Genomic DNA, 18372 nt, shown 5'->3' with positions numbered 1-18372 from the left:
TCTTTGATTATAGAGGCCACAGCTTTCCTTGCCACAAGAGATTAAATGAAACTGTCTATATATAGTTATTCCTCTGATCCTTAATCCCCCCCTCTTTTGAGACATCGATACTCCTCTAATCTAAGGGGATTACCCTAAATGTAATGGAAACCTCACAATTAACCCTAAAGTTTGGTGCATTGCTCTGCAGCCTCTTTTCAATATGACTGAGTAAATACCATCTATACCTGGAGCCTCATCTACTTTCAAGCTCAGTTCTCTAGATTTTTGTGTAATATCAATATTACATATCTCATAGTGCTCTAGTTATTAGTACAACTTCTCCCACCCAGAAAGGGACTTTCTGCTGTGAAAACTGATATAAAGGCTTATTTATCTGGCTCACCAGCAACATCTGTTGTATTATCTATGATTCTGACATTTCCACTAAGCAAAGGTTCTTGTCTGAATTTATTTTTAAAGATTTATTTTTAATTTTTGCTCTTTGTATTATGTACCAGTAAAATACCCTGCCACCATTCTTTGCTCTTTTGGCTAACGCTTTCTCGTAGGGCTCATAAGCCTAATTCCCTCAGTGGTCTGGTTGCAAATCAACTTATAATTACTATACTAATCTACACTCTGTAATTATCTCATGCTGCCTTTTTCTGCTCTATCAAATTCACAAAATCCTTTTTTCATCCATATCTAGGCATAAACAACATTGCAAAGTACCATCAAAGTAATTTAGAAAAATAAAAAGAAACATTACGTTAATAAATAATTTCATGTAGTCAAAATAGAATAAAACACAAATTTTGAATTAATGATTTTAAGATTAAACAAATTAAAGCTTATTCATTTTAGAGCCAGAAACTGAAGTGCTTTTTTCTTTTGCTCAACTGAACATGGTGCTCATTCACATTCTCTATTATGTATTTAGTTATTAATAATTCTTGCATGACCAAAATTAATAACTTATTATATATAAGACAATGGCAAAATGCTTTCATGGTTATAAAATACTCATAAGTATGTCTGAAAGCATTATTTTATGCAATAAAATATTTACAAGCAGTAACTTGAAAAGACAAAAAAATAAACCAGCCTCAGCATATTTATTTCATTTCCATTGTTTCTGAAAATTAAATACACTTACCAATTCTATTCTGATCACATCTTTCCCACTGAATGTGCTGAAGGGCACAAAATTGTATTGCTAATGAATCAGGTGGCCAACTATCCATGAAATTCACAGGAATAATGTATTTGCCCTTTATATCTGCCAGTTTTACCTGGTGGGCAAAAGAAAAATAATGAGATTCTATGAATTCAAAATACAAATTGGCACAAAGAAATCAAGCTTTACGTTTTGCTGGCAGTAAGTGCTCTGCTCATCACTGAAATTCCTAAGCATTTCACATTTTATGGTGTGTGTGTGTGTATGTGTGTGTGTGTGTTAATTCACTGTGGAGAACTCCCTGCCCCTAGATTTTAGTGGACCTTTCAGTTTGGAGTTAGGAATTTTCACAACTCCTGTTGAAATTTTTGATTATATTCTACATCAGGAACTTAATCAAAAAAATAATTTGCTAACTTTCTGTCTATTTCAAAACAACATTTCTTTTAGATATTAAGAGTGAAGGTGAAAACTGGTTCATCTAAACTGCTTTCAGAATCATAGTTCTTATTTCCTGAACTGATTCTAATCAGTTCAGGAAAGCCAGTTATTATTTGGTAAAGTTGTTCCATATCAAACCTTTCTCAATCTACTAAATGTACAAGATTTATAATATGACAATATTTTTTCCTTCATTAGTGAATGTGATTTTCCCTTAACCATTATGGACCATATGCTTTCCAGTAAGCATTTAATATTCACTTCTGCAGCAGCAGAAGCAGCAAAAGAAATTTATACGCAATTCAAACCACCTGTTTGGGAAATTATCTATCAGCCAAGCATAGACAGCTTGCTTTTGTCCCATCGTTTTGTTATTCAGGGTTCAAGGATTAATGAACAGGTATTAGTTTAATCATCAATCTTCCATTGCAGTGCTATAAAAGAGCAGTTATTCAGATCTTTAACAGCTTTAACTGAGGTTTTTTTTATGTGAAAACATCTATGGCGGCACTAGAGTAAAATTAATTGGTAACGAAATTTTCTTGTAACGAAAATGACAATTGATTGGTAATGAAATTTTATTGTAACAGAAATGATGCAATTGATTGGTAACGAAGAAAGCTGACCGTTTAGATTTTAAGTGATGCAAATTACGTCACTTCCTATTAGGTGGCTGTTAGATTTTAAATGACCTTACTTCCTAAATGGCACTAACGTTGATTCGGTAGGGTAAGTTCATACAAAGATAAGGAAATGATGTTACTTCCTAAAGGCCACTAACTCAGTCACTAATGTTGATTCAGTAGAGTAAGCAGCGGATAGTAATATTATGCAAGAATAAAAGCTTCGAAACCAACAAAGAAACCTCTTGTGCCAAAAAGGAATGAGTTCAAAAATATGGAGAACAAAAAAAAAATGCAGCAGACTTTAATATAATCTGCAGATTTTATTAAAGAATATTCTTTCACACAAGACCATTTCATTGCTTAAAATTTTAAATGGCTTTGATTCAAGAACACAACAATGAAACAATCACTTCAACAAACAATAACTTCTTGCAGTAGTTTTTGATTTCATACTAGTCTACAAATGGATTTCGCTAACTATTGAATTGGAAAAATACCTATAAAAGTATTTTGAAGGTGGCTAAAATTCCAGCTGAGGGAAATCGAGAGAAGTATGCAAGAATAAAAGCTTCAAAGCCACCGCAGAAGCTTCCCATGTCGACAAAAGAATGAGTTCAAAAACATAGACAACAAAAAAAATTGCAGAGTATAATAAAATCTGCTTCTCAAGATTTTGATCAACATCAGCCTTCTACATCGACTTCTCATCAAGAAGCTGGACCCTCGACGCCACGAAATTATATTCAAGAACTTGAAGATTTCAATCCAGAAGATTTGAGTTCAAATGAATTACCTGAGGATTTTCAATTGATTCCTGAACCAATTAGGCAGAGCATAATGCAATAACCAGCTTCGACTTTGAGTGCTAAAATGAATGCCAAGGTTTGCTATGGCTAGAGAAATCGATTTAGAAGCCGTACCGATCACAAGAAGAAGTACAAGTGTTTCGTTGAATAACAACAGAAAGATCTCGGTTAAACGAAATCATTTTCCACTAATACCAGCTTGTGATATTACCATTCATAAATTTCAGGGAGGTACTTTCGATTCCACAGTTTATGAATACGAGATATGTCACGAACAACAACTAGTTTATGTTGCATTATCTTGAGTTACCGATATCAATGATCTTTACATTACAGCTGCAAATGGAGAAAAGAAATTTTTTAAACATAGAGAACAAAAAAAATTGCAGAGTATAATAAAATCTGCTTCTCAAGATTTTGATCAACATCAGCCTTCTACATCGACTTCTCATCAAGAAGCTGGACCCTCGACGCCACGAAATTATATTCAAGAACTTGAAGATTTCAATCCAGAAGATTTGAGTTCAAATGAATTACCTGAGGATTTTCAATTGATTCCTGAACCAATTAGACAGAGCATAATGCAATAACCAGCTTCGACTTTGAGTGCTAAAACGAATGCCAAGGTTTGCTATGGCTAGAGAAATCGATTTAGAAGCCGTACCGATCACAAGAAGAAGTACAAGTGTTTCGTTGAATAACAACAGAAAGATCTCGGTTAAACGAAATCATTTTCCACTAATACCAGCTTGTGATATTACCATTCATAAATTTCAGGGAGGTACTTTCGATTCCACAGTTTATGAATACGAGATATGTCACGAACAACAACTAGTTTATGTTGCATTATCTTGAGTTACCGATATCAATGATCTTTACATAACAGCTGCAAATGGAGAAAAGAAATTTTTTATTATGGACTGAGAAATGCTACATCTACTTTTGCACTTCAAGCTGAAATGACCAGGTTGTCGAGTAATCCTCTATTTATCATGCAAGATACTTTATACGAGTTCATCAGTAAACGACAAGATCTCCATCTCTACTTTCTGAAACGTGGCTAAATAACAAAGCGAGCATACCTAACTTCGATTGTGTCATTCAATTCAAACGAGAAGATCAACAAGCTGGTGGTGTAGCAGTTTATCATAAGAGAGAAAATCGTACTCATGTTGTTACTTCTCATATGGAAGTGATTATCAACAAACTGTTGGCAAATCCATAAGTGTTAGATCTGTTGGAGACATTTGTGCAGCTAAATGCCTTCTTCCTGATGGCCAAACGATATTGTTGGTAGTCATTTACATTTCACCTAACCAAAAGATCGAACACATCATTGAATTCATCCATTTCGTTTTACTTCTTTACACGATTGAAGGAGCTGCATTGCTACAACGATTTTCTCACAAGAAATACAACCAAATACCAATGATACTTAGAGGAGATTTCTACGTTAATTTTGCAGATACTCAATCCAAACCTTTGACTGATTTCTTATAAAATAAATTTGGACTAATGTTAAATACTTCTAGTTCTGTATCAACCACTAATCATGGAACTATAATTGACTGTGTTTCGAAGACATTTACACTCTTTACAATCTCAAGTGTATGTATCATATTTTAGCTAACCCACTGTAAGTAAATTACCTATTGAACATGTATTGCAACCTCAATTTAATATTATAAATGCTTTAATAAAATAAAAATATAAATTCTTTAATTAATAAAAGTAAATGCTTTAAAATGTTAAACGTGTTCAGATTCTTTTCATACTAAACTCCTTTAACCTCGTCTAAGCCAAGGATGTTTTCACATAAAATAAAACATCTTTTGTGCATACAGGGTACACATGGTGTTTTTTTTTTTTTTCCAGATAAGCTCATTCTGTGTTTCATTAAAGCAAAGCCTGTTTCATTAGTGTTTAATATTTCATTTTCTGTACAGCTTTACTTTTCTATAATTTTTTTCCAATTCTTCAGGGAATTTCTTGGCAGCATCCTTGTCATCTGAACTCTTAATAATTTCAATAATATATACTGAAGTACAGTACCCATGTCCTACACGCTAAGACAGTGAAATATATAGATAATGAATAATTACAACAGTAATAAATTATGCATTATGTAAAGTGATACCATATGCTACCAGTGGGAGGAAAAAACAGACCCTTTCTAAATAAGAAAAAATGGACCTGGCAAATGTGAATTATATAAATCAAAACACTATTTGTTTTGGCTTGTAATTAAATGCTTAATAAAAAATGGTATTTTCCATTAAGACTATTAACTATATTTAATACCACTCTTATACCACATGAAATTAATAATATAGTTTATTAAGCTGTTCGCCTAAACTACTATACATTAAGGTAATGTTTCAGGTATCTTACTGATACCCATCATCAGACCTTGCTGTTGGGGAAAAAAAAATAAAAAGGCTTACAAATTTGAATACAGTTGCCAATATTACGATATTTACTCCAGAATTTACACTGATGACATTTTAACTATCTGGAACCATGGTATAGAAAAACTACAAATTCTTTGAGACTCTCAAACAACCATCACCAAAAAATCAAATTCAAAATAGAAATAGAAAACAATGGCAATCTTCCTTTCCTGGATATCCCGTTCACAAGAAAACTCACAGAACTACATATGGAAGTTTACAGGAAGTCCACTGATACTGGAATCATATTAAACTACAAATCTTGCCATTCTTTCTCAACAAAAATCAGCATTCTAAAGTCCTTCATCCTAAGAATTTGTAAAGAAGATAATCTACAAGAACTACAAACAATAACCAGGCTTGCCATGAAGAATGGATTTCCTGCTGTTGTTGTGGTTATTTGGTTTTTAGGAGCATTAGCAACTAAGGCCATATTGCTCCAGGGATATGCGGTGGTCATTCCCTAACCTCTCCACATCCTCCGTATTTGGTGGTCACGGGCTCGAACCCCAGTCTAATCAAGAAGTATGTGCTATGCACTGCCGCTCCTGTCCACCTGGCTACGGAGGCGCCTCAGGATTTCCTGCACACGTTATCAACAAAGCCATAAAAACACTGCTAAGACCATCACACAGCAACCCAACAAGGATAAAAGAACCTCCATATGTATGCCGTACATACTATTAGTCAGCACTAAAATAGCTAAAGAAGCCAAGAAATTCGGTATCGTCACCTTTTTCAAAAGTTCAGCCTCCATCAAGCAGACAGTAAAACAGCACAACAACCCCGACAATCCTAGAGGCCCTATCTATAAAATAGATTACAGGTGTGGAAGCACATAATATAGGAGAATCATACAGACTTCTACAATGCAGAATCCAAGAGCACAGAAAAGATGTACAATATGGAAGAGTTCTTCCGATACAGCCCTCTATGCTTTCCAACGTGGTGACACTTGGGATTTCAAGACACGAGAATCCTTTCTACAGATAGGCAATATATCAGAAGTAAATTCAAAGAAGCCTTTCTTATAAAAATGTTTGGAGCTTCACCTACTAACAGAAAACAGGGAGTTGGGTTCAACCTGCAATATTTTCATCTTTTTAATAAGAAAATAGAAGAAATGAGAAACCAGGAAAAGAAAATAGGCCAGTTGTCCAGAGGAGTAGCCCACATACAACTCCTTCCAGACCACCAGAACCAGCTTGCACACCATCCCTGATAACCAGAGTAGGAGAGCAAAAGTCACTTCAGGAGTCCAACACACAAGAACCCTGGATCTAGGATAGAAAACCTGGCACAATTCTATTGGCTATTGGAATTAATCCCTGACCTATAAATTAACTGCTGGCAGCACCTCTTGCCTGCATGCACATCAGGTTTCTGGAAGCAATGGCAAGAGGAGTTTGTGAGCAGGTAAGAATTTAATCTCTATATATTTACATATCTGGTTCTATTGTATCAATAATCCAAACTTAGAATTGTTTATTTGCAAATCGTAATTGTAAAATCATAATATTGGTAATTGTAATGGTAATAATGGCAATTATAATCATAATATTGGTAATTGTAATGGTAATAACAGCAATTATAATCATAACACTGATAATTGTATTTGTAAAATAATAAGAGGAGTTTACCTCAATATAGTACGTAGAACACTTCTGTATGATACTCTCCAGAAATTAAATTGAATAACTTACATTAGAGTAAAAAATAATTAAAAACCAATTAAAATCAATTTAACACAATTAATTCTATTTGAGTCCCAAGTAAGCGTGAAAGAATTTCACGCTTACTCTGGACTCAAATAAAATCCAATTTAGCATCTATTGAAAAACCTACAAACACCGGTATGCTTCTACATTATAATAGCTATCACCCGTTCACCTACAAAAGATCAATTATCTTTAATCAATTTCTAAATGCCTATAAATATTCAACGACGAAATCTGCTTTGGGCTCAGAAATACAAATATTAACTACAAGGTTCATAAACAGGGGTTATCCCCTTGCCACAATAAACCGAATTAGGATACAGGCTAAGGATAGGATACAAAATACTACACCAATAAACAATAGTAATATCAAAAAATACTTTATTTCTGTCCCATATGTTGAACAGTGGCACAAACAGATTAATAGATTCTTTAAAAGATACCGAATTTAAAATTGTGGCCAGGCCAATATGGAAATTACACACTATACTGAACAACCGTTCGGTTCTTTCCGCTTTGGCAACACAAATTAATGACCTAGTATACAACATTTCTTGCGGTGATTGCGACTCGTCTTACCAAGGTTCAACGCATTTTTCTCTGAATATTCTTGTAAATCAGCATGAAGCCTCAGTTCGTGCTTCTCGTTCAGCAGCATCAGAATTAGTCTTTCGTGCCATTAACGAAAAACACTTTTTTATTTAACGAGGCCAAAATACTTAATGTCCAATAATTATACACAACTATTAATTGCAGAAACCGTAGAAATTAAATTACATGAGAATTCTGTTAATGTTTGTTGGCCATATTTTATCTCCGATGCGTGAACCTTTATGCCCATGTGTGAAGACAAATCACTATTTAAGTTTCATGTTCAACCCTATTCAGTAATTTTCATTCCTGTGATCATTACATACAGTCAAAAAGCTTTGTCAGCTTCAGGAAGGAAAATCATTTTGAATATTTTTGTTATTCTTTTTAATATTTTTAATTGCGTTAAATTGATTTTTAATTGTGTTAAATTGATTTTAATTGGTTTTTAATTCTTTTTTTACTCTAATGTAAGTTTTTCAATTTTTTTGTTTTAATTTCTGGAGAGTATCATACGGAAGTGTTCTACGTACTATACTGAGGTAAACTCCTCTTATTATTTTACAAATATTACTATCAACGTAGAACGTATTGAGCATTACAGCTCTGATTCATACTATCTAATTGATAATTGTAATATTGGCAACTGTATTCAAATTTGTAACCCTTTCTATTTTTGTCCCCGCTGTTGTTATTGTTGTTATTTGGTTTTTAGGAGCATTAGCAACTAAGGCCATATTGCTCCGGGAATATGCGGTGGTCATTTTCTGACCTTTTCGCATCCTCCGTATTTGGTGGTGACGGGCTCGAAACCCGATCTAATCAAGAAGCGTGTGCTAGCACTGCTGCTCGTGGCTACGGAGGTGCCTTTGTCCCCGCAACAGCACAGTCTGATGATGGGCATCAGTAATATACCTGAAACATTACCTTAATGTACAGTAGTTTAGACGAACAGCTTAATAAACTATATTATTAATTTCATGTTGTATGAGTGGTATTAAATGTAGTAATAATCTTAATGAGAAACAACCACATAATGTCCTTCCACAACTATATTTTACACAGACAGAAGTTCTTTAAATTTAAACTATATAGTATCGGTGTAAATACATCATAGTTAACCCATATATTTAAACTACGCATGTAGCGTAGAGGGCATCATTTTAATTGTATCTCATAATGTGGTTGCCTTCACAACGAGATAGCTACTATTGCATTACTTCAAATAAATAACGCTTCTCTAGTAGAGAAGACTTATTTATTTTCAGCAGTACCACCACCACCCAGACGATTGTTTTGAAGCTGTGCGGCTTCATCATCAGTGGGCAGGCAGGTACCCAGTTAATACAACAAACCATCACAGTTGCGAAGTTATATCCACATTATGAGAGATGCCAAAAGGGTGTGGTGGTAATGTATTTGGAAAATTAAATGCACAGGGCATAATCCTTATGGGTTTTGATAATTAACTATATAGTATCGGTGTAAATACACTATAGTTAACCCATATATTTAAACTACGTGTGTAGCGTAGAGGGCATCGTTTTAATTGTATCTCATAATGTGGTTGCCTTCACAACGAGATAGCTACTATTGCATTACTTCAAATAAATAACGCTTCTCTAGTAGAGAAGACTACTGTTATTTATTTTCAGCGGTACCACCACCCAGACGATCGTCAAAAAAATTTAAATTTAAAGAAAAAAGTAAAGTGCAGCCATTATCAACCCACTGCAGGATGGAAGCCTCCTCAACAATTCATGCTGAGGGAAATGGACCATAATCTGCCACGCTGGTCCAGTGCGGGTTGGCAGATCGACCGTATTCAGCAGTCAGGGGCTTGAACCCCGGTCTACTCAAAGAGCATGTGCTACTGCACTCCCGCTCCTGCCCACTTGGCTACGGAGGCCCGAGTTTAAATTTAAAGAACTTGTCTGTAACAAGTTCTTTAAATATCTGTGGATAGCTTATTACTTTCATGAGCTTCCATCATATTGTTCAAACAAGCTGTGCACTGGCACAATTATATTCCATGCAGCATTTATACTTAATAATAATGTTATGAATACCATGAAAATCTGCTCTTTTCAGGACAGCTCACTGCACGGCTGAGCTAAACAATTTGGGTTGGCAATATATCTACCATCTCAAACTACTGATTTCAGAAGAATCTTCCACTGAAGTTTTTATAATCCTTAGAGGTAGTCAGATTAACTGTTCTCTGTCAGAAATTCTGCTTTCTATAAACCACTGGTTCACCCTTCACTACAATAAGAAGCTGCACTGACTCATCCTCATAACTAATATTTTTAACAGAATGAATTACTAAACTTTGGCCATCACAATAAGTAATACATATTGTGATGTGCCTTGCATTTTTAAACATATGTATTTTTTTTCCAATTTTGTTACACTATAGTGGCAGACAAAAACACTGCATCACTTGTGAATATTCAAATTGTTTTGCACTGCATTGTGGGTTGCAGAAATGTTCGAAATACATTTGTTAGATGGGATATATATCTCTGTGAATGAAATCCAATAAAAAGACTCCACCTGATATAGCTAATTGCCATAAATATCTTCCCAAAGGGTAAAATGCATAATTAATGGAAATATGAGAAATCATGCAAATGGCAATCATGACAACCAAACATACATTTTATTGCATTTACATGTACAAACTGAAATGACAAGTTAATGTAATAGTATTATGTACTGTAAATCAGAAAAATAAGTCCAATATTTTGTTGTTCCTCCTCGAGCTGCAATTACAGCCTTGCAATGATTTGGCATAGAGTTAATCAACTTCCGGATATATGGTTGCCCAATTTTGTGGTATCACACCCTTATAATGCTCTCCTGCAGCTGAATCTTACTTGTTGGCTTCTTCTGAGCAATTTTAGACAACATTATGTACCAGCAATTTTCAATAGGGTTCAAATCTGCTCTGTTGCCGGGAAAGTTCAACACTGTAATGCCAGCATTTCTGAGGTGACTGCACCTTAAGGAAGAAAAACAAGGGAAAACTTTAGTGCAAGTATGTTTTAAGCCTTGTGAGACAAGAAGACAAACTCATCATTAAATCTAAATAGCATAAAACTTACCAATTTTGCTGTGTGGCAAGGTGCTGAGTCCTGTTGAAAAATGCAGTTTTGGACGTCTGTGTTGTGATCCCTAATAATGGGTTTCTCCTCCAAGATAGCAGTCTAGATTTCTGCATTCATTGTTCTGTTAATAAACTTAATTCACTCCTTTGCTTGTTATGCATCCCCAGACCATCTGACCGGCAGGAAACTTTACAGTCAGTGTTATACAGTCAGGATGGTATGCCTCCGATTTTCGTCTTCTGACATATTGCTTCCCATCCGAGCCATGCAGGTCGAATTTCGATTCGTCAGAAAAGATGACTGTGTCCCATTGCTCTTTTGTCCATGAAACATGCGTTTTAGCCCAAGCAAGTCGCTTCTTCCTCATTTGTTGGGTCAACAAAGGCTTCTTCTTGGGCCGATAGGCATGCAGACCACATTCCGAAAGCTGTCTTTAGATAGTTCGTGCACTTGTTTCAACACCAGAGGCTATCTCAAAGTCAAGTTTTAGATCAGGAGCACTAGCACGCCAATTACGAAGGCATAGCCATTTCAAATATCGATCTTGGGAAGGCGTAGTCACTCAATTACGACCTAATCCAGGTCTTCTCTTCATATCACTAGTTTCATGCTTTAATTTCAGCACCCGGATACTGTTGACTGGTGGCAGCCTATTTTATCAGCGATAGCACATATAGAAAGCCCTTCCTGGGACAGAGCAACAGCTACACTTTTTTTTTTCTCTTGGTGTCAAATGAACATACGGAGCCATGCTTACACCTCCACAAAACAGGATACTAATGAGCGTTATTGCTTTCATTTGAATATTTAGGATGGTCCATTAATATATATTTTACTGTCTGGATACTATCACAAGTCTGGCATCGTGGTGGTTCTTCTGCTCGCAATAAGAAAGAATGCGTAAGATGGGTATACCCTTCCAACGCCGTATTGATATGATGCAATACTGTGCAATTACTGTCTGATGCAATACCTTTGCTTTGTGACAAACAAAATGACTGTAATCAAAAAATACCTTGTACATTTCACTACAAACGTTACTTTTTTTGAGATGATTAATTTTTTTTTTTGTCTGCCATTGTATATTCATTATACAATATTCTGGTCAGTAGGGTGCACCCATTCTCATTGTACCTTTTCTTCCATTTAACTTCATGCTCAGACTACTTTTGATATGAAGCATGACCTCCCCCCATCATGTAACCTTCTTAAATACATTACACATTACAGAGTGAAGCCCATCATCTATTTCTGAGTCACATTCCTGTTATGCCTATCATGTCCGTGCTAATTGTCCTAACTAGGAGTTTGAATTCACTCATTTTATTAACAATACTCCTAGCAGTTAAGAATAAGTATTCTACATTTTACTACAATGATATCCTTTGCATTTAGCATTAGCAAAGGCACATGATGGAAGAAAGCAAGCTTATATAGCATCAGCCAAAAAAAGACAAAAAAAACACCCTTATTTCACCCATCCACTTGCTCCAAATGTTTGTCAAGTTCTGCCTTGAATCTATTTAAGCTATCAACTTCTACGACGACAGATGGAAGTTTGTTCCCGCAATCAACCACCCGCTGGCTAAAGGCAAACTTCCGCACATCTATCCTACAACCGACTTTCCTCAATTTGAATTTATGCCCTCTCAGGTGATTATTCTAAGCAAGAGGAAGAATCCCATCAGCATTGAGCATGCTCAAACCATTCAAGGTTTTATACACCTCTATAAGATCATCTCGCTGGTGCCTAGTCTCCAGACACTGTAATTTGCAAAATGTAAGCCTTTATTCGTAAGACCAACCCTTTGTTCCATTCACTAATCTTGTTGCCCTTCTCTGTACTCATTCCAAGAGCTCTACATCCTTCTTAAAATGAGGCCTCCAGACCTGTATACAGTACTCAAGGTGTGGTCTGACCATTGCTTATACAAGGGGATAATCACCTCCTTATCCCTGCTAGAAAAATTCCTGTATATCATTGACAAGACACCATGAGTTACTCTTGCAGACCGTCTGCACTGCTCAGAGAACTTCATATCTGCCTGCACAATTACCCCCCAGATCCTTTTCATTCTCTACCACTGTCAGTATGGTACCACAGAGTTGATACGTTACTCTGGGATTACTGCTTCCCATATGTAGTACTTTACATTTGTCAATGTTAAACTTCATTTGCCACCTCACAGCCCGCCTGCTCAATTTCTAGATCCTGTTGCAGCAATGTACTATCATTAGTGTCATTAACAACCCTGCCAATCTTCGTATCATCTGCAAACTTGGACATTAAGCCTGATATACCATCATCAATATCATTCATAAATACAGAAAACAACAATGGACCCAACACTGAACCCTGAGGGACTCCACTAATAATATTAGTCCACAAAGAGCAGTATCCATTGATTACCATTACCACTCTCTCTTCTCCCACTCAACCATCCCTTTATCTATAGCAGCAATTTGCCTCCAATGCCAGACTGCTCCAATTTGTGCAGCAGTCTTCCATGTGCAACAGTATCAAAGGCCTTTCTAAGATCCAAATATATGATATCAAAGTTATTCTTTGCATCCAGTTCCTTTGTGACTACATCATAGTATCCAATCAAATTAGTCAGACAAGACTTCCCCTTAATAAACCCATGCTGTGTCCAAGCTATAACTGAAGTCTTGTCTAGATGATCCTGCAATGCTTCTTTAACCAGTGCCTCCATTAATTTCCCTAGAACAGAAGTTAAACTAACAGGTCTGTAATTACCTGTCTCCCTTTGATCCTACTTTGTGGACTGGGGTCACATCTGCATATCTCCAGTCCATGTGTACCTCCCCAGAGTTCAGGGAAGCTCTCATAATTATGACTAAAGGTTTGCTTACTTCCTTTGCCACCTCCTTTAATATAACTGGATAGATTCCATCCACCCTGGTGCCTTTCTTGTGTTTATCTTCAACAATTTCTCCTCCACTTTATTCTCAGTTATTACAAGATTGTCTAGCTTACTGCCAGATTTTAATACACCTCTGGCATTCCCCTCCCTGAATAACTCCTCATGTGTGAATGTTGATGCAAAATATTCATTTAGTTTGTTAGCTACATGAGCAGGATCATCAACAGTTGAACCATCGATATCAAGTGGACCAATCTGATTCATTCCCTTCCTTCTAGGAAAGGGATGAATCAGATTGAAGCCATTTTAGCAAGCTTAAGTGGCTTTGAAGCCATTTAAGCTTGTTTCTCTAGCATGAGCTTCTCATTTGTTTGAAACATTGCCACCTTGGGACCTCTTGCCAATATCAGCTGCTGTGGCAACAAACAACATGGATGCTGGAGATGTGTGCAAGCATTACTTTCACCCGTATCATCAGATAAATGCATGTCAACATTACCCTTGTCTCCCCTTAACTAGCAGTTTCCTCGAACCCTTAAGGTATCCTCAATGATGCTAGCTAAAACCTGCACCACCTTTGTTCAAATGAATGCCATTTCCACAAAATAAATTCCTTCTACCTACAAGTATGGGCCATGCTGATAACAAATTTTTCTCCAAAAGCTCTGCAGAGTTTTTCAAGTCTTCAGTTAATCCACAAGGCTTTCAGCATATAATCCATTCATGTCTGAGCAGAACTGTAGACACACACACACACACACATTCTGGTCCAACTCACAGCATTTTTTCAATGTGATCATATATTTACCCAACAAATCATCAGCTAATATTTAATATCATTAGAGCTGACATAAATAATAATGCTCTCTTTATTCCCCCCTGAAAATCTGATAGTAACAACATCAGTTGTTGCTACTGGCAAACACACCCTGGTTGTAATCAACCATTCCTTATTACAAAAAATGTAACCCATTTCCTTGACAATACAGTCCCCCAATAAAACTAAATCTTATTGAACCAGAGGGATATAAAAGGATTAGTCAGGGATGTGAGAACTAAAGCAGCTGAAGTTTTCCTTACTGTACTAAAATGAATTATCATAACTGCCTCTAAGCATATGCTTGAAATCAGTTTTTTAATGAGAAAAATTTTATATGAGAGGTCTGGATTATTCTTAACCAATAAATATTGAAACTTTAATATACTGAATTAACAGAACAGCTTAAATTCAATTACTTAATGCATATTACAAAAACTGTGCGATCCTTACCTCTCTGTTTGTCCATCGTGTCTCTCCATACTGAGATGTAACTAGAGGTACAAATACCCGACACTTACTCACTGCATTGTTTAAAGCATCTGCCCAATCATTACCCCAAGGAATATCATCAATATCCTAAATTATATTGATTACAAGAGTTAAATGTACAAAATATCAGGATATAAATTTACTATTATATGTTATTTAACATAGGATTATATTAGTCTTGTACTAGTAAAATAATAAGAGGAGTTTACCTCAATATAATGCGTAGAACACTTTTTGGAAGTGTTCTACGCACTATATTGAGGTAAACTCCTCTATTATTTTACTAATATTATTATCAACGTAGAATATATTGAGTAGTACAGCTCTGATTCATACTATCTAATTAGTCTTGTACAAAACATACAGTACAGTACACCTAATTATCCAGGATGACAAAGGAGAAAGTTATAGAAAAAATTATATATGCCTATGAACAATGAAAAAGTTAACAAACAATTTTATTTCTAACACAATAAAACTGAAATAATCATTTAGTCTTCTTTTTTTGTTTGCTATGCTTTCCTTCTAAATTACAGACTGCTTCTGCGAATGACTTGTTTAGCAGAAATCATACTCATCTATACTAAACATACATGTAGTGCTAGATTTAGGCATAACCTAAATAAGCCATGACTTAGGGCCTTACTTTTTCATTTTTGTGAAGATAAAAATCTATAATTACATATTTTGGGACCTTTTCAAAAGCTTTGGCTTAGAGCTTCATCATGTTTAAACACACCCCTGATATGCAGCCATTCAAACAATCTTATGTAGCTCATCATATATAGTAGTGTAAAGTGTGTTAGTTGTCTGATGGCACCAGGAGTTCAGGCACCTAATTTCTAATTTCAGTTGCAAGAGCCTAAAAAAAAAAAAACAAGCTCATCATGTTAGTTAGCCTCATGGTAGCCAGTTAGGAATGCAAGTGAAATAAATTTCACCATAGAACCACTTGATTTACTCAATGGTTTTAGTGTTTCATTGTCAGCGAAATCTACTCTTTCAATATGACATTTCTAGTAATCAGTAAATTATTTATCTAATATGATCAGAATAAACATTTGAAACAATAAAATAAAACTAAAAGAAAACAAAAGATTGGTATTTAGATTACAGTGGCAATACAACTCAGGCAATGGGGTATCAATGTTTTATGTATGCAAATTTGTATATTTTAAGGCTATTTTATTTGTGAATGAAAAACAAGATTTCCAAAACTCCATTTGAGGCTCACTAACTCAACAATGCTTGAAAATGTCTCCATAATTTTATAAATGAACCTTCCTTTCTAAATATAGTTGGCAAATAGTAAATCTGACAATGAAGGTGTCACCAAAGAATGAGGTTTTTAAAGTAATCCCCCCCCCAACACCAAATTTTTTTTTAACTTTAGTTGATATGTAGTGCAACCCTGATATTAATACAGGCATCAGAGGACAGTTTTAACCTCATATAAACTAACAGTATTACAAATGAAACAAATTTACTAAATTTTTTTATGAGTATACAAATATTAAAAGATATAATTTTAACTCAGAGTTAGGAGCATGGGAAGGTCGATTCAACCCCAGACAATATTTCAGCAATTCGTGCTCTTCATCTACTCCTTCCACACAGCCAAAACTCCTAATTTTTTTTTTTGAAAATGTTTTCTTTGACTAAAATCCCAGAAATTTCTGTTAATTAATGCACAATTAAGTTAAGCTAATTATACACGTGTTGATTGGCTTTACTGCTAACCTTTACTGCTACGTGCTTTCCTCCAATTTGTAACACTCTAGCTTTGTGCCATTGAAACATTGTCTGGAATCAAACTATTGACACGAACACTTCATGTTTTGTGCAGCAGGCACTCCTGTTACTAACAGACTGGCATCCAATTGCAGGTATTGGTTGAAGCACACTGTTCTTAAATTTGCATTTTGTTTGCCGACAGGTCCAAAGGAGTTTTGATTTCAAGAATGAATTAAAAATATATGCTTTTAATATAAAAAATGGATTTTTCAGTTGCATTCAGAAAAGATTGAAAATATAGGTAGTATCAAAAAAGTGAACAATATTGAATTATTTTTTGCTGATTTTTCAAAAAAAAAGGGGGGGGGGGATTTGGGATCTAAATGACCGGAGGCGAGTAGAGGGAAAACAATCCTTTCACATTTTTTCATTGGTTAAGATGCATATTTCCCTTGTATTTTATTTATCTAGTAATACTAGATAAATAGATTTATCTGTACTTTTATTTTATTGTAATAAATACATTTTAATCTTGATGAATAAGATTTAGTTTTTCCATTTAATTGACTGTAAACACCCAAGGAATTATCAACTTTAATATATCACAAAGACAACGGAAAGGCTTGTATCAAATTCTATTGTGAGTATATAAATAATAAACTTGCTGAACATTACAAGTAGAATGTGATAAGTGCATGAATCATCTTTGCAATGTATATAGCATATCTGAAAACTTCACTGCTAATAAAATATGTTCACCATCTATATGTTTTAATCCATCTACATCTGTGCACTACAAAACCTCAAGATAATAATACAAACTTCTCCAATTCATTTCACAGATATACATATTCTCAATTCATATTTCAGTGATGTTCATTAGCATCAACAGTCTTTTAAGCTCCATTTAATTTTCCTGAGAGAATATCACTATTTAGTTTCCTTGACCAGCACTTAACATTTAGTAGCAAGACATAATGCAAGCTTATACGGTATCTGTGATTTATCAATATCATTTCTTCATCCCTTCTAATAATTTGTCTGATCTTCCTTTAAATTTATTCAAACTTCCACACTAGATGGAAGTTTATTCCACCAATCAATTACTTTGACTGAAACCAAATTTCCAAACATGTACCCAGCAACCATCCTTTTCTAATTTAAATTTGTTATATGTCATCTGGGAGAGGGTAATAATGGTAACCATTTAGTTTACTCAACCCATTTAAAGACTTAAACACCTCAATCACATCTCCTCACAGATGTGTTTCCAGATAGTGCAATTTACAGAATCCAAGGCTTTTCTCTGTATCCATTCCAATAGATTTACATCTTTCCTAAAATTAGGCTTTAAAACCTATTGACCTTTAAAACCTATATACACTACTCAAGTTGTAGCCCAACTATTGCCTTATACAGAAATGTATAGGGGGATAAATTCTTGGACCAACCCACGTCTAGGGTTTGTTTGTTTTTTTGACAAATGGGTGTCAAATTATGAAAGAGCATATCTTTTATGTTAAATAGCTCGTTTGCCTCTAAA

The sequence above is a fragment of the Mastigoproctus giganteus genome, chromosome 4 (genome assembly GCF_048544385.1).
Source record: "Mastigoproctus giganteus isolate SK-2022 chromosome 4, ASM4854438v1, whole genome shotgun sequence".
NCBI lineage: Eukaryota > Metazoa > Arthropoda > Arachnida > Uropygi > Thelyphonidae > Mastigoproctus > Mastigoproctus giganteus.
The sequence above is the reverse complement of the archived record's forward strand: the minus strand, read 5'-3'. Positions refer to the sequence as shown.